This window comes from Papio anubis, chromosome 18 (assembly GCF_008728515.1).
Source record: "Papio anubis isolate 15944 chromosome 18, Panubis1.0, whole genome shotgun sequence".
In the NCBI taxonomy this organism is placed as follows: domain Eukaryota; kingdom Metazoa; phylum Chordata; class Mammalia; order Primates; family Cercopithecidae; genus Papio; species Papio anubis.
In genome coordinates, this window is record NC_044993.1 from 17,780,452 (window position 1) to 17,798,614 (window position 18,163).

General features: G+C 39.6%; 1 long non-coding RNA gene and 1 pseudogene across 8 annotated transcripts in view; one reads left to right on the forward strand and one right to left on the reverse strand.

The window, feature by feature from the left end:
- Positions 1-18,163, reverse strand: part of LOC108583549 — a 115,938-nt gene that overhangs the window by 76,170 nt on the left and 21,605 nt on the right. For 7 of the 8 annotated variants that reach the window (XR_004179649.1, XR_002519404.2, XR_004179651.1 and 4 more), the window contains 2 exons: positions 13,576-13,650; positions 12,794-12,982 (listed from right to left, as the gene is read on the reverse strand). This is a non-coding gene — a long non-coding RNA (uncharacterized LOC108583549). The remainder of the gene's footprint in view (positions 1-12,793; positions 12,983-13,575; positions 13,651-18,163) is intronic. The other variant, XR_004179652.1, reaches the window with a different exon arrangement.
- On the forward strand, positions 6,466-6,770 carry LOC116271222 (annotated as a pseudogene).

Consider the following 18,163-nt stretch of genomic DNA (forward strand, 5'->3'; position numbering starts at 1 on the left):
AGGAATTTATGTATTTATGTATATGAACATATACACACATATGCATATATATATATGATCAAAGGGCTTGGAAAAAAGGATAAATAAGGATATGCTATCTAATGGAATAAAATTCTCCAAAATCCTTTTAGATCTGCTAAATCACGAGGCAAGGAAAAGTAATATTTATTTCGCCTTTTAAGGAAGATAAAAATCCTGATTTAGTTTTCTGAGATTTGGAGTCTCCTTCTGTCAGCTTCCCTACACTCCCGGCTCTCATTCCCCAAAGCAGTAAGAACAGAGTTCTCAGCCTCTACATTGATGATTTATCCCGGTCACAGAGGGGACACCCAGCTAACTGAGGTTAACAGCTTTCTCGGTTTCATTTCAAAAAGACATTAGCATGGAGGCTCAATGAAATGCTGATATGCCAAATACTGATTCATTCACCTGCAGAATTCACTTTAAGGCAGGGACCTATTTGACAGGCAGGGCTGAGCTCCTAGCCTTTTCCTAAAGGGCAATCCCATAATTCATCTCCCAGTGCTAAATTACACCTGACACTTCACTGAAGACGTCAGGTGCACTCCCCCAACTGCAATAAGCCTGATGCAGAAGAGGTTTGGAAATGACAAAAGTATCTTTTGAAAATAACAAGACTAATTCAATTGTGGGTGGAAATATCTGTGGTGTAAAATATTCCCAGGCAGAATGCACACATTTGTTTTTGTGTTACGGGCAGGTCTTTTCTCTGGCAATGGGGAATCTCTATGTTGTGCATCACTACCTGAGCTACATGCCCCATGACCTGTCCTTAGATTTGGCCTAGTCACTAAGGAAGCCCCAAGCTTTTCTATCATCTGGGCCTTCCCTACTCTAGTCTCCTTCCAAATTTGCAGGAAAGATGGTTCAAAAGCTACAAAGTCATGCACTCTTACTGCTCCTCTACAGAATTTTCTGCGGAGAGGTTCAAGAATAGGCACAGGGGAAGCAGAAGACCCGTCCCCCACATTAGCAAAGCCGTCAAGTGCTTTAGCATGGCCCTTAACTTGTTATCAGGCCCCAGGGATGCTTTGGTGAAAGAAAAGAAAGAACAAAACAAAACAAGACAAAACAAAACAAACCCAAAACCTTGACAAGTGAAGCCAAGTAGCTTCCTAATGGTCCCATCCAGGAATTTAGTGGGTGCAGGGAGTTGCTGGTCATTTATCTGATGCTGTATGAAGAGAGCACATGAGGCTTTAGCCTGGCCAGAGCTCACGAGAACTTTGGAGGGATGAGGTGAAATGTTTTCTCTGTAACTCAGAAAGTCTTCACTGAGTATGTGCTAGGTGTTGAGGACACTGCAGTGAACAGGCAGACACAGGGGTCTTCTCTCATGGGGCCTCAGGTCTCACTTAGGACACCTGAGCTTAAAAAGAGCTAAGATGATTGACCTGCTGGGCAGTGCCCAGCACCTCTTAGGTGCTTAATAACTGTTGAATGAAGACATTGTAAGGGTAAAAGCAAATGAGCTGAACATTACTAAGCACCTCTCTGTCCCAGATTCTATGCTAGGCCCTTTCCATTACATTATCTAATTCAGCACAAAATGAACAGTTAAAGTCAAGGTCAGACTCTGGCACATGGCTTCTGAGACAGTCTCTTTCATGGCATACACATGAGAAACAGTTCTGTTTAGTGGAAAGACTCCAAGACTAGGTGTCTGTAAAATTTGGGTTTAGTAACTCTGACATTACTAAAGGTATAGTCTTGGGTAAGGATTTGTCCCCTCTGAGCCTCAGTTTCCACATCTATAATTCAGGGATGATGATACCTCCCTCACAAGGTGGTCATGAGGAATGGACGAGATGAATATGAAATGGCTTTCATTATAAATAAGATCCTGCTCTCTGTAAAAGGAAAATCATATTTTACCCATCCACTTTTTAAGAGCTCATGCTGCTTCTAAACAATTAAATTTTACATAATTTCAATAATTCTAACAAAAAAAATCCGAAACAATATTAAGTTTGACCTGGCAGTTATCGAAATGGTATTTGGAGACTTTTCATCAGAAAGATTCCTACAATAAGCCAAGATTCACTTAAGATGATTATTTGTCCTGTTTTCGTCACATATTTGGGGAAATTACTGATACCTAGTTACTCACTTAAGTAGACATTAAATTCTTTCTTTATAAAGAAGGAATTCTTTATTTATAAATAAATTCTTCTTTATAAATTTATTTAATTTTTATTTATAAAAGAATTCTTTATCAATTATCTTTGCTCCTTCAGCATTTCTATGAGTTTCTTTGGATGAATTAAAATTTTGGAGCAACACAGGAGCACAGCATTTCAATGTATTTTTTTTTTTTTGAGACGGAATCTTACTATGTTGCCCAGGCTGGAGTGCAGTGGCAAGATCTTGGTTCACTGCAACCTCAGCCTCCCAGGTTCAAGCAATTCTCCTGCCTCAGCCTCCCGAGTAGCTGGGATTACAGGCGCCTGCCACCACATCTGGCTTTTTTTGTATTTCTAGTAGAGACAGGGTGTCACCATGTTGGTCAGGCTGGTCTCAAACTCCTAACCTCAGGTAATCCACTTGCCTCGGCCTGCCAAAGTGCTGGGATTACAGGCGTGAGCCAACATGCCAGGCCTCTTTTTTTTTTTTTTTAATTAAATTTTTTTTTTTTTTGCAGAGATGGGGGTTCCTGCTATGTTGCCCAGGCTGGTCTCGAACTCCTGTGTTCAAGCAATCCTCTTGCCTAGGCCTCCCAAAGTGCTGGGATTACAGGCATGAGCCACTACGCCCAGCCTCAGATTCTAACTAAATGAAGAACAACCCTATTTAATGACAGCATGACTTTTTTGGGGGCGGGGGAACAGAGTCTCACTCTGTCACCCAAGCTGGAGTGCAATGTCATGATCTCGGCTTGCTGCAACTTCTGCCTCCTAGTCTTAAGCCATCCTCCTGCTTTAGCCTCCCAAGCGGCTGGGCTATAGGTGCACACCAGCATGTCCATCTAATTTTCGTATTTTTGTAGAGACAGGGTTTTGCCATATTGTCCAGGCTGGTCTTGAACTCCTGGGCTCAAGCAATCCTCCTATCTCGGCCTTCCAAAGTGCTGGGATTACAGACGTGAGCCACTGTGCCCAGCTGACAGCATGACTTTAAGAGCACTTTCCCCAATCAGTGTTTTAACAATTAAAATGAAAATTGTGTGTAACAATTTTTCTAGTAATTCTTTGTTCTTCTTTTAGTCATTAAAAGAGGTTAAGTGTTGCTAATATTTAATTTTATTTTCTATTTTTATTAACTCTTTTTGTGCTCTAACTGCCTTGGTTTGTGATACTTCCCATGTCAAGATCTGTGAATTCTGTACTTTCATTTTCCTTCCTCCAGATCTTCAGTGAAGTGGTTGTGTGATGCCAAAGTGGGCATGGGTCCTCACGAATGCAGTGGACACTGTCTCCCACCTAAATATAAGGGACCAATGTTTGTCACTGCTCTTTGTTTATGGTCCTTGAGCCAATTTTCAATAGCGCATATTCTACCCAATTTGAATTAATTTTGCAAGTGGAAATTCATGGAGTAGTGTATCAAATGCTTTAGTAAAATCCATATATATTACCTCTAGTGCATTCCCTTCATCCATTAATCTTGTAATGCGATTTAAAAGAGTGATCACATTTGTCTGGAATGATTTGTCCTTTATCCATCCCCAAAGCTGCCTCCTGCTCTTGGCTCTATTATCCTCTCCATCCTTTCAGTTTTTCCCTCTTCACATCTGATTCATTATACTGTTAGACACAGGGTTTATATTTTAACAGATGATAATTACTGGTAACACCTTTCTTTCTGTTTAGAAAATATTTAAGGTTTTCAAGTAATCTTTAAAATGTGGATTATTGAAAATATCTACTGACTGTTAAATTTGCAAGCAAATTGCTTTAATACAATCTCTTTACTTCAAGCGATGATTCTGAAAACATTTTCCCAGGCCTTATTTTCTTTTAAAATAAGTTTTGTTATGAACCATAAAACAGTATTTAAGCTGTCTTTCCTGTTCTGCTTGTTTGAATTGTTTTTTCCAGCCTCCTATTTCCCCTTCTGCCTGGGAAAGATGTGTACAGTATTATGTAAATTAAAGGTGGTAATCAGTATAAAATTATTGCTGTAATACTAATATATCCACTATGAATGACTATGTTTAATTGCAAAAAAACTTAGCAAATGTTTCTCTATATGTATTAGATCAATTTGCCTGCCTTCTAAACATACTTCTAAACTTTTAGTTTGGGGTAGATTCTTTTTCTGAAGAGCTCAAATGTTATATACCAAATCAGTAAATTTAGGGTAATAGCTAATTCAAAATATAAGATGTTTTCAAAAGAGGAGAGAGAGCAGGAATGAAAGGAATAATATAACATAAGAAAAGAATGATAAAATCAGAGATGCAGGTATGTAACAGGTAAAAGAGCACGCAATAAGTTGTGGAACTTTAGAATCCTAAGTACAGTTACGGTGCTGTGGGGTTTCCTTTCAAAAGATGTAGAGGCTCAAATATAGACTAATTCTTTGAGATCAGTTCCTTGACCCACAGTTCCAATGCAAGTGACTTCTCATCTGTCATCATAATCATTGTCCAGCTTTTCTTCTGTGTACAACCAACACTCCATTTAGGAAAGTTAGTGGGAAGGAGGACACAGAATACTGCCTTTCAACTTGCTGCTTGGTAGGTAAAGGGTGGTGAATGCTGAACCAAGACCCACAAGGATATTTTAGCATTTGCTCCTTGGTTACCTACCAAAGACCCTGATAAGATACCGCTTACAGAATACATGCAGTGAGAATGGGCCAGTGCCTTATAAAATGATGAGGTGAAATAAACTTCATTCAAGTCAAGATCTTAGAACTTTATATTAAATCAGATTCAATTTAGTAACTTTAATTTGTGAGGGTGACTAGTATATTTCAATAGGATAGTCTGTAGGGGTTTATTGAATGCCATTGAAATGCTAATTAAAGACTTGGTTCAACCTGTACTCATACATTAGAACACTGAATAGAAGACCGCTATTAGACAATAAAAATGGTTATAAATTTTTTCCAATTTTATCTCCATGTGGATCTCTACCTTCTTCCTCCTATAATAAACACGTTCATTGTAGAGCAAAAATCAACTTGTACCCAAGAAATATGCAGCCTCACATTGATATGTGAATGTCCATTCATTTGGGTAGGAATGGCAAGTATTTATTACTGGGAGAGAAGAGACGCATACAAAATTAAGTGAATATGCATGAATAAGTCCCAATGCTTATATGACATTAATAAGAAGAAGTTATGTCTGAAAATGTATCTTGCTGTGTACAAGCATCTATGTTTATTCTACATAAAGCATCTGTGCTGAGGACTTAGGAGGGTTTTATTACTAGTGTTCTATTTTTTAAGGAAATATTAACAATCATTTTCAAATACATAGAGTTCTAGGGAGAATATATACATTATGTATGTGCCTTAAAATTAAATCATTTTTCCTGGCTTTTAATATTTGAATGATAACCTAGATGACAGGTTGATAGGTGCAGCAAACCACCATGGTACATGTATACCTATGTAACAAATCTGCATATTCTGCACATGTATCCCAGAACTTAAAGTATAAAGAAAATTTGAATGATAAAGCCCTAAATAGCTCAGGGTGTGAAGAAAGCCTTTTATCTTCATGTCTCTGCTGCCCCTTTTCCTCATCTGTACTAATGAGAACCTAAAAGAAATAGGTGTGAAATTGGGATACTATTATTATTAGATCGGTAGTACGGGACTGTGATTCCTTAGGAGGCTGAAAATTGAGAGCTGAGCTGAAAGGGAAGTAGAACAGGTGCACATAGTCATCTCTACTCCCTGAAATATGAAGATCCCGTTGATAGGAAATTTGACTCAAGGAAACATTCAAGCTACTAACTTGAATATTCTGTTTTAAAGATCATAGTCTATGATCTATGGCTCCCTTATCTTTGAATTTTCCTTCCTCCTCCCTTTTAATGTCTAGTGAGCCCCTGCTATATGCCAGATATTGGGCTACATGGTGGTAATATAAAGCCTCACAAGCCACGGTCCATGCCTCAGGAATGTGTGCTCCTGTAGGAGGGACAAACAAGCACATTGAAGCAGAGCCAGTGGTGTACTAAGTGTTAGGCTGGAGAGGTTGTGGAGTGCTCTTGGGATACAGAAGAGTGGCAGCTAACTCTGTCTAGGGGCAGGTTGGTGAAGTTCTTTAGAAGAAATGATATAGTTTTGAAAATAAGTAGGAACTAGCTAGAGTAGGGGTTCTTAACCTGTCATCCACTGATAGCCAAGGATAGGGTTCAATGTGTTTATGAATGTTAGATGGGAAAAAAATCCACCTTTATTTTCATTAATATTGAACTACAGTTTACCATTTCCTTCTATTACAAATGTAGAAAACCGGCCAGCTATGCTGCTGCCGCTGTCACTATGGCCCATTACAAAGCTGCCAACTCGAAGCATGAGCCGTTCCGGAGGTACTTGGAGAAGTCAGGTGTGCTGGACACGCTGACCAAGGTGTTGGTATGAAGAACCAGAGAAACCTGACAGTGCTTTGGATTTCTTAAAGCATCACTTAGGAGCTGCTACCCCAGAAAATCCAGAAATAGAGCTGCTTCACCTAGAACTGGTCAAAATGAAAGAGAAATATAAAGCTACTGTAGAAAAAAATAAAAAAACTGAAAGCACAGCTTGCTCAGTACGAACCACCTCAGGAGGAGAAGTGTGCTGAATAGGATTCTTCCCAGTTGAAAAGACATGGAAAAACGGTTTTGTATGACTTGAATACTTTGTATAGTGTGTAATCTTTTCTGAATGGATGCTATAGAACTCTTTTAATATGTTTAATTCACCTATCACACTCTGTTATAAACACACAGAATCATCAATAAAAACTCAATATAACTTTCTTTGGGTCTTAAAGCAGGAGCATCCAAAGTAAATCCCGAAAAAAAACTAAATACAGCCATCTAACTCCGTACCTTGAAAGCCATTCTGTTCACTAGTCTGATTAGGAATGACGGCACTGGTTGTATTTTAGCCAAGGCAGTTTAGCATGGAGCTATTCCTCGGTGTAGTTCAGGACAGGAACATAGGTACAGTCATTCTTCGAAGGTGACGCAGTTGTGTACATTCCCTATAGGCAGTTGGACAGATCCGTGTGACACAAGATGCTTTTGTACATGTTCCCATGAATCTTCTGCTCTTGTTTGTGTAACATGGAACAAATAACTCTTCTTTGCCACCACTTTGCCTTAGATAATTGTGTGTGTGTGCCAGTTTGAACTCTGATATCACATTTTCCTTCTATGCAATCATGCCTTGTTTGATAATCTTGCATTGCTTTGCTCTGAGCTTTAGTGGGTCCTAGCTGCACATTGACCTTTCTGTGCTGTTTTTCAATTTGCCTAATAACAGCGGTTACCCTGATTGTAATTTATGTAACTTTAAACAGGATCACACTGTACCCCCTGCCTGCCTTATTTGCTTATTGAGCATAGAACAGAGGCAATATACAACTCTGGGTTCACACACAAGCTAGGATGAGAAGAGGAATGAGCCATATATTGTGGAAAATCATAGTTTGTAGGTATAATTATATAGCGCTTGTTTCCCTCAAAGTATTTTTCTAGGCCTGAATTCATTTTATCTTCATTATCCCTGTGAAGTAGGTGGGGACAAGTATGAGGGGAAGTTGGGTGCTGAATTTTTAGGCCAAAGACTGATGTTAATACAAATCACTCACTAACTGTAGAGCCTTGGGCATATCAGTGAACTACTCTGAGATTTACTGTCTCCATGTGTTTAACGAAAAGAATATCCGTGATGCTTACCTCACAGGGCTGTTGTGAGGGTCAAATGAGAATGTATGTGAAAGATACGTAAATGGTAAAGCACTATATTCTTGTTTGTTAGTCTTTTTTCCTTTCTTTGGGTAGGCCTACAGTCGGATGTTTTATTTTATTAATCACTTATTTTCCTTATTGATAGACCATCATTTTATAGATGTATTCCTATTTCATGTATTCTCTCCCTGTTGTTAGAGAACCCATCTTTGTTTTTGGTCAAAACACACATAGAAAACAAAATGATCCAATGAAAACTGGTTTAACTAGCAAAAGCCTTTGCACCTGTTGGAAACTATGACCAAGCCAATTATAACGGCATTTAAATCAGTCATGTTAGTAGGAATGTGGCAAAGACTGGTACCTCTTCTAGTCACAAGTTTGCTTTTGGAGGGGGGCCAGATACTATTGGAAGAACATTCGCTTGAATAGATTTCTCTTTTACCAATTTGAGTGCCTCCTACATGGGCAGCAGTGGACTAAGTGCCGGGTGTGATAAAGAGGAATGACTTAATTATGAGACATGTATATAATCAAATACAGTGTGGGTTAGGACCTGTGACAAACCGTTATAATAAAACATGGCCCCATGAAGGTTTTGGAAGAGAGAGAGACTTGGCTTCTTTAGTTGGTATGACAGTTTCTTGGTAGATACAGGTCGAAATTTTTTTTTGTGGCATCCAATCCTCATGTGCTTTTTACTCATTGGATTAATATTAATATTTCTGTCAGTAAGCCAGGTGACTGTGACTGTCTTTTGTGCCATCCTTTTTGAACAGAATGGCAACATGTGGGTTGGATAATCACACTTCTAGGTGAAACTGACTTGCTTAAACTCCTGTACCAGTTAGTTTAATCTATTTAAACTATTTAAGAATTCAGGATCGGTGTAGCCTACAGAGGTCCTCTTCAGCATTTCTGTCAAGGATTTGGATGAAGACAATATACAAGAAGATGCTTGATGGAAGAGAAAATGGATTCCATCAGTTAAGCTCCTGCTATGCTTCAGCTGCTTTGTCTATAAAATATCGACTTCACATCTTGCCTACCTCACAAGGTTGTTGTAAGAATCACATTAAATATAATGGATGTAAAAGTGAAAAACATAAATGTAGAAAACAAACTACAGTAATATTAACATACTGGTGACAACATCACCAATAGAAATCATAGCTATTTTCATATCTCATCCATATCAGATATTGTAGATATTTCAAAATATCTCTTACACTCATCACTGCTTTAAAATTATAGTAGTAGAACCACCACTGGACTTTATTAATGTATTAACAGAGACTATACATATTATCATACCAAATATTGGTGTTTATATTTGGTTTTAATATTTTGATAGCTGAATTTCAATATAAATTGATTTTCTTTGTAATTCTACATGCTTTATTCTTTATTTTATGTATTTAAAAGCATTATACTAAGAAAGGTACATAGGCTTTAGGTATATAGCAGATTGGCAGTGGGGTCCATAACACAGTGAAGGTCAAGAACCCCTGAATGGGGAAGAGGTTGAGGAAGGGGTGCTAGTTATTCCAGGAAGAGGAAAAGCTTCATGGATGTTTCAAATTATATATAATGTGTCTTTAAGGCAAATATTGATAGGCATGAAGACAAAATATGTACCTAACTGTTTTGTGAAACATAGTGAGCAATATATACTCCCCATGTTTTCACAGGAACATGTTGCTGGGGAGCAAACTCATTAAGCATATTAATAGCTCACCTAGAATTTCTGAAGCTGACAATAAAGGTCCATCATGACATCAGACTCTGTAGCAGGTTGTGCTGTGATAAAAGCCCAAGAAAGATGCCTGAAATACTTATTTGCTACCTTTTCTTGTGTGGTTAGAATGCTAAGGATCATCTAAGAGCAACCAACATTTGCCTTACATGCATTGTAATGGTTATAATAGGTGCTGGAAATACAGAGTATGCCAAAAAGTTATCAAACATTAACAGAAGCAGCAGTAGCTGTGGAAAGAGTACTTGACCAGGAGTCCTTAGCTTCAGGCCACAGCTTCAAGTCTGACACTAATATCTGTGTCACCTTGTGCATGTTTTATTATTGGTAAAATGAAGATAATGACTTCTGCTCTAACTTATCTTGTAAATTTGCTCTGAAGATCAAATGAGTATGTCAAGATGCTTAGAAAGGTTTGAAACATAATACATATGTTATTAATATGGAAATAAAGGTGAAATATCAATATTATAACATTTTATGTTTTGAATATAGAAATAAAGTGAAATTTTCTATCCTTGTATTATAAAATATATTGAAGAGGAAACCTTTTAGACATAGTATTTTAAAGACCTCTATATGTATAAAATATAAAATGTAAATGTAGCTTATGAAATATCTATAACATAAGAGTTAAATTCTTACAAGACTGTAGACAATGAAATGTGTTATCTTAAGTCTTAGATAACTCCATAATAAAATCACTTTCTTATGGCTGGCAACAAGCTTTCAAATATGACCTGTAGCATAAGACAGCAGTGAATTTATGTATGTGCTATTTAGATTTAGTGGCACTAAGATCACAAGGACATACACATTTAATTAGTGGAGTACACTCAATTCTAAAATTCAAATCACTTTCTCCAAATAAGCTGGTTCTTCACAGGAATCATGCAACCAAATGTTGACAAATATTGCAAATAATGGCAGAAAGACACAAATCTTAGGATTTTTCTTCCTAAAAATATCTGTTCTTATTAAGATGCTTTTCATTATAACTTGGCAGAGCAGGATTTAAGTATCAACCTGAGTCTTCCATTCTCTAGGTAAATGTTGAAAGTTTATTTCTACAGTAAAACACATGTTTCACATTCTTGGTGTTGCCATATAAATCAAACAAAGAGAACTGCATTCCAATTCTCTCCATTATTACAGAAGCATATAACTTACTAACTAGAACATTCTTCCATTTTTAGTTTGAAGTGTTTTTCAACTTCAAGTATGCTTGGAAAATTATTAAGCCAAGGCTATTGTGATTATATCTGTTAGACTTTTATTCTATATAAATTATCTAAGCCAAATGGAGTCCAAAATACTGACCCTTGACTGCCAGTTAGAATAGTCCCTAATCCTCAATCACGTGCTAAAAGAGACAAATGAGCTAGATTTGAGTTTGAAAACTACCACCTCTGAATAAAAAGAAAAACAATGAACCTGAATATGCGTTTGGGAAAGACACAGTTAACGCAAATGGTAGAGAAATGTGGAACACTATTCTAAACTGCTCGTGTTCACTGCTTCCCGAGTACAGACACTTGCACCAAGATACAGAGACACACACTTATAAACTCACACATATGGATCAGAATGACTAAACATTTTCAAATCAGGAGAAGCAAAACCCAGTAGATTCTCCCCGACAGTCTGTAGAGTGCACACATACCCACTACCACACACCCTTGACCAGTGTAAGATCCAGAAGTGCTTAAACAATTTTGTAGGCATAAATTACAAATTAATGAAACCTGCCGAAGACAGACACATAAAGACACGCTGTTCAAGATACAAGCATTGAAGCAAGGCAGACACCTGAGAAAAACAGTCAGAAGTTCCCAAACTGAAAATATTGTATCCTGGACATTCAAGTAGATGAACGATTCAGGGTGAACAGATTTGTATCGTGGGGCCAGAGCAGATGATGGGTTTAGGCACCACAGTGGTCCCTAAAGACCATTCCCCCTAGCGTCCAAATTTCTAAAAATTAAAGCTTAATGGTTCCAATTCTTTATAAGATTGTCCTTTCAGGGGGGAAACATTGATCAGTGGTCTCAGTCTTGCTAGGTGGCTTCAAGGACTCTGCCCCCACCAGTTCCTCAGCATCCTTTCTTTTTCCATTCTCTTGAAGAAGGGATGATCTGTTCATTTCACGTGAGCTTAGATTTATGAGGTGCTGAGAAACAAGACTATGGGGCCCTTCAAGTTGTACTCCCAGATGTAATACTACAAGTGAGTCAACACAGGATCTTAGCATTGACTAACATGTTTGTGCTACAAAGCTTGTTTGTTACTGGATCCAAATGGATGCCCCAGTCAAAGCAAAAACAAAGCAACAACTCAAAAAGTCTTCCCTCATTGCCCCCAAAATAGCCCATTCCTTTCTGAGTCCAGGCTCCCGAATGCACATGAAACTGTGTAGCCTTGACTGGGGGGATCGGCACTCCCTCCTCAGCTGGAGGCTGCATTCAGAAAGAATGGATTTTTTCCAGCTCTGATAGTCTGAGATATTGTGCCTGTCACTCAGAGGCTGAGCAAAATAGGGTTCAAAACAGAGAACAGAGATGTATAAACAGATGCAAGACAGTGAGAAGAGTGTCCTGAGTAGGGAGACGAAAGAGATCGGTATCAAGCCTTATCCTGGGATGGGCCACTCTCTCTGTTCCTGTAAAAAGCTCCTAGGCTATTTTAATTATAAATATTTATATCTATGGAAGCAAATTCAGAAGGATTTATATCCCAGGGGAATGCAGATCAATAGATCTAAGCAAACCTCATCTCCAGGCTGACCACTTAACACTGTTATCACCGATTAAGGCTGCTTGGCCCTCTGGGAGGGTGTCAGTTCCCCTCTTGTCCTGCATGGGTCCACCCCATTCTTGGCCCCAAGAGGAAATCAATAACAGGATGCAGGGATCGATACACAGGACATCTGCTTGGCTGCAGTGGCTCACCTTAGGATCGGAGTTTGGTTAGCCCTTGTCTATCCCGCAAGCCCCTATTCCTTCCCCCAACCCCTCCATCCTTCCAGATCTGCTGGAGCATTCCAATTTTTATCTTTAGCTCACTCACTGAAATCGGCCCAGATGCTGCTGACTCTCTTGAGCAAGACATAAAGACTTGGTTAACATTTGCCTTACTTTCCAAAAGTAAAGAAACTTACCTGACCTCAAGGATTGAGTCAGAGTCGATTTCCCGCTTCATGGCCCGGGGCATGCTTTCTGCTGCTGACTGTCTGGCCACCAAGTACTGTGGGAGCAACTGGAGCTGGCTGGGTTACTGTTCCAGGTTTGCCTGCGTCTCCCTATGCTTGGTCTGCAGTTGATAGATCCTCTGCTCCTGAAGCATCCAGCTATTGACCCGCCCAGGGAAAGAAAGAAAAAAATGGAAAAAAAAATCAATTAATACTAACCGGCTTAACAAAACCCTGCATAGCACAGGCCTGGAGCATACAGGGTAGGAGTTGGGATGGTCTCAGTGGCAACAATGAGTGTAGGGACAGGCTCAGCCAGCTAGAAAACCTGATGTTCCAGGGACAGGAAGCCAATATGGTAGGCGTGATCACACACGCACACATATTCTCTCTCTCTCTCTCTCTCTCTCTCAGCAGCTTGGTCTGACATGCCCTAGTCTGAGAGCAAAGAGGACAGTGCAGGTACGTGTTCATTGTGAACTGGTGGAGGGCGACACATTCACCAAAACAGAAGAGGGGCTGCAACCAAACTTATAGAACTGGTGGATATTTTTGTTTTCTGGGGGTTTTTTTTGGGGGGGGGCAGGGGTGGAAGAGGAGGAGACATTGTTTTGTTCTGAAAAGATAATACCATTTACGTGTCGCAGGAGAGTTCCTGAGGCATTTCTTCGTGCGTCTCCCTATCCCACCACCACATACAGACACACATGAAGCTCTTTTAAGGGGAGCAAGAAAATTGGGGAGCACCATACCTCAGCTGCTAGGCCCTCTCTCTTCTGCAGGAGCTGGCTTTGAAGGCTCGGGATTTTTGCATCTCGCTGTTCCAGCTGTAAAGAGTTTACATAGGGAGGGAGCAAGGAAGGATCATGAATGTCAACCAATGAGCAATTAGCATGACAAGACTAAAGTATTGATCCACTAAAGCTCCCTGCACTGCTGTAGCCCCAGAGGTAGAGCGGCTCCCCTGTCACTAACTCTGATGGTGCATTTCGGAAGCCTGTATTGTAGGACTGGCTACTTTTTGTATCCCCAATCCCCTTCTCAGGGCAGGGGAGGATGGCACCTTCAGGCTGCCCATCTGCAGCTATCATAGTAGTCTCCATCCCTGGGCAGAAAGCTGCAGAGAAGAGCATAAAGAATGTAAAGATTTTGGCTGTCCTACTTTATTCATTTTTTTAAAATGCAGCTCCCTCCCGATGGCACCAGGCATTTCTATGTATTGATTGGAAAAGGGCTAGGGCGAAATCCTGGCCTGACAGCTGGGGCTGGAACTAGTGTGGTTTTCCATTCTGCATGGTCAGGGGCAAAGTGACTTTCACAGTACCAACTTCTGGCCAATCCAAATACACACTTACTGTGCACATAGTACTCATTTTAGTCAGTAAGGGTCAAGAAGGGAGAGGGAAAGATGTTATTTCACTGACAACTTTATTCCTAGGTGTAAGGCTATCATACATCGAAAGAGAAAATGAAGGAATTTTCAACTTAGCAGACATGGTGTTCAAATGACACTAGCTAGGTGAAATATTACCTCTCTAAGGTTCTTCATTCTCGTCATTGATTCCCTCCTTTGTTACTCTCGGCTATAGGCACACTAACCTTTCATCATGTTTTCTACTTTTTCCCCTATCCATCCCATGTCTTCACAAATTTATTTCTTAAGTTGCTCTCCCAATTTCTTTTCATACACTTCTTTAAAGACCCCCTAGCATTCCATCTCCTTCATGAAATCTCCCAAGCAGTGGTAATTATGCATTCCTGTGTGAGCTTCTACTTGTGCCAAAACCTTCTCTAGCAGTGGGATATCATAAGGAACAATACGGTATGGTCAAAACACTTAAAGATATGGTCATTATACTTAAGATATGGTCATTATACTTAAAGATATGGTTATTATGGTCATTATATTTAAAGAGCTTACAGACTAAATGAATCATGAGCCATTCACTGACAGCAAAACCATCCATCCACCCAACTACCCAACCAATCAGCCAGCCACCTATTCATTGATACATTCAATTTGTGCTTATCAAGAACTTCCTATTACCAGGAACTACTCTTTGCTAAAAATAGGATGGTGTGGCAGAGACTTGAGTGCCTGCCGATAACCATTTTCTCCTCTTCTTCCCAGGCTCACAGATAATCTGTATTTCCCAGCTCTTTTACAATGGGGCCTTATGACTGAGCTCTGGCCAATGGAATGTAGGTGAGACAGAGGCATGCCTGGGCTGGCTTATAAAAACCTTCCTCATGGCCCTTCCTTCTCCTCCCTTCCAATGTGACCCTTGATGGTGACATGCTGAAGATGGGGTGCAACCTGGGTCTTTGGGGATCCAGTTGGAGAAGACTGCCCTGACCCACTTTGGACTATGGTGAAAGGAATCCAATTTTAATGTTGTTAAACAGCTGAGATTTTAGGATTGTTTATGTTAGTGTGAGTGTAGAAGCTAACATTACTTTTACTGACTAACAAAAATACAAAGCAAAAACAGATATGGCCCCTGCCTTCACAGAGCCTGAAGCCCAGTGGGTGAAAGAGATATTAATAAAATAACTACAAATAAAAGTAAAAACACAATTGTGATAAGTATAATAAAGGATAGGTATCTGAGGCAACAAACATGAGCCAGAGGAAAGTCAACCTAGACAACTGCCACGATGCAATGATGTTGAGATATGAAGGGTGAATACTGAGAGAACACAGGGGTGTTCCACTAAGAAGGAACAGAACGTGGGAAGTTGATATGGTAAGGAGGAGTAAGGTACAGTCCAGAAACCAAAAAACCCCAGTATGAGTAGAACATAGAGAATGAGAAGGATATGATGCAACATGAGACTAGAGAAAGAGGTATGAACCCATCCATTCAAGGCCTTATAGATTATAGATTTCAGTGTCTGTCCTAAGATCACTGGGGAGCCATTCAAGAGTTTTATGCAAGGTTGGTAACAAAATCTTGTATTGTAGAAAGGTCTCTTTGGCTGCAAGCATGAAGAATGAATTGGTAGCTCCATTTCCAGCCATATGGTGGGTAGGCCGGATAACTCAAAAACCCTTCCACCAGAAAGTTATTTTGAATAAAATAGAACACACATTCTTTTAAGTATAGGGCTAAGCTTGCAAGTAGAAAATTCCCCAAATGCCAGGTACAAAGAGGGAACTGAAACAAAATCAGTAAGCTGTGGGAGGTGTATCTGCCTTGAGGAGAACTGCCCAGACTCAGTGACTACAGGGATTAGGTTTTAGTATTCACATGGGGACAAGGGTCCATGAAAACTAGCAAGGGGAAACTGAATCCTCACATAAAACTAGACCCTTAAAAAGATGGCCTAAGAGGAAAAAAATCCATCTATTATCACAACAGTGCTTGTCTTTTCATGGTGCATAGGAAGGAAACAAATGTCCTTTGAGAATCTATGACTATGCTTTACAAGGTAAGGGGATTTATAGTTACTATCTACCAAGTTGAGAAACCTCTAAGCTGAAAAATTAAAATCAAACTTAGTCTCAGGCCAGGAATATCCCTGTGGCATTTGGCAGGAGCAAACTCAAAATGCTCTGGAGAGCCACACTTTCACAAAGGGCACCTAGAATTCCTGTAAATAAAGCCCTGGTGAGGATGTACCCACACATCACAAAACTAAAGACCAAGAGTGAATGTAGATAAAGTAAATAGCAGATTTATACCTTTGAGAACTTCAGGTGATAGAACAATCTGGTAGAGACTGCAAATAAGTATGCTTAAAATGATTAAAGACATAAAGGAAAGTGTCATGCAAAAATAGCAAAGCATTTTGAAGGAAAAAAAGAGAATAAACTAGAGGAGGATAAAAGTCATGCATTCAGATCAAGAATGCAACTTTAGACCGGGCATGGTGGCTCACACCTGTAACTCCAGCACTTTGGGAGGCCAAGGTGGGAGGATCACTTGAGACTAGGAATTTGAGACCAGCCTAGGCAACATAATGAGACCCTATCTCTAAAAAAAAAAAAAAAAAAAAAAAATACAAAAATTAGCTGGGTTTGGTGGTGTACCTCTGTAGTCCTCGCTACTCAGGAGGCTGAGAGGGGAGGAGTGCTTGAGCCTAGGAGGTGGAGATTGCTGTGGGCTATGATCATGCCACTGCACTCCAGCCTGGGTGACAGAGTGAGACCCCCATCTCAAAAAGAATGCAACTTCTTCCCAAATGTGCAGGACTCTTGGTATGATATCAGGATTTAGGAAGCAATCATACTTTTTTATTTTCTCTCTTTCTGTTAAATATGTTATTTATATGGGACAAATCTCTCGCTTGCTCTGTCAGTGACATCAAATATAAAAGGGCATAATGATGGCTCCAAAGCAAGAAACATTTTCCATATTTAAAACTGATGATCAGCTCATAAGATATTCTCTCTGTTGTGGTTGTTGAAACGTCTCATAAAGGAAAATATCATCTCAGTGTGATTTCTTTGCTTCTTTGCACTGTTTAGCTCAATGTTCTCTCTCCAGCTGGGCACAAATTGAGGACACTGGCCTTTTCAACGGTGGACAAAAAGCCATAATGGGAGGGAGGTGGCAAGCATCAAAGGAAAGCTCAAAATAAGGAAGTCTCGTTATTTTACCAGAAACTACTTTTTCTTGTTACTGTTTCAAAAATTATTCCCATGTCTCACAAAATAACTGAGAATAAGTAATATACTAACCTCAAGAGGTTACCCAGTCAGCCTGAGCTGGTGCTCTGGATGAACCAAATCCTAGCATATTTCTTTAGGGACCCAGGCTAAAGTTGTAGTGAGGGTTTTTGGTAGTGGAGAGACTTAGACGGAACTAGATGATTCCAAGCTCAGCTGGAATCAGGTCAATTTCACTCACTTCTGTCTTGTGAGACATTTATCACCATCACCATCATCATTATCTTTTATTGAAGTTCAACTATCTGCCTGACCACATGTTATTTCATCTTATTGTCAGAAAACCTCTGCAGAGTGGGCACTAATATTGCCACTTCTTGGATGAAAGATACAGAAAAATGAAATGACCCGAATATTCTCATCTTATGTTAGAACCAGGGATAGGATAAATGCCCTTAGCCTTCCTTAGCAGGTTTAAATAGAGACAAAGTCATTCAGAGCCCTAAGAAGAGCAAGGGCTAATAGAGAACTTCTTTCTTTGCATGGTTTCAAAGCAAGTTGTTCTAAGCAGCCAAAATTAGGCAACTGAGTTCAACCACATTCATCTGTCTTCTAGCAGTGAATGCAGATTTACCAGGTAGGAAGAGAGATACTTCAGACAACAACGATTTGCAAAACTTGGTGTATCCAGTAGGGCTGCTTTCAATCAGGGCTGCTGATGAAAAGGT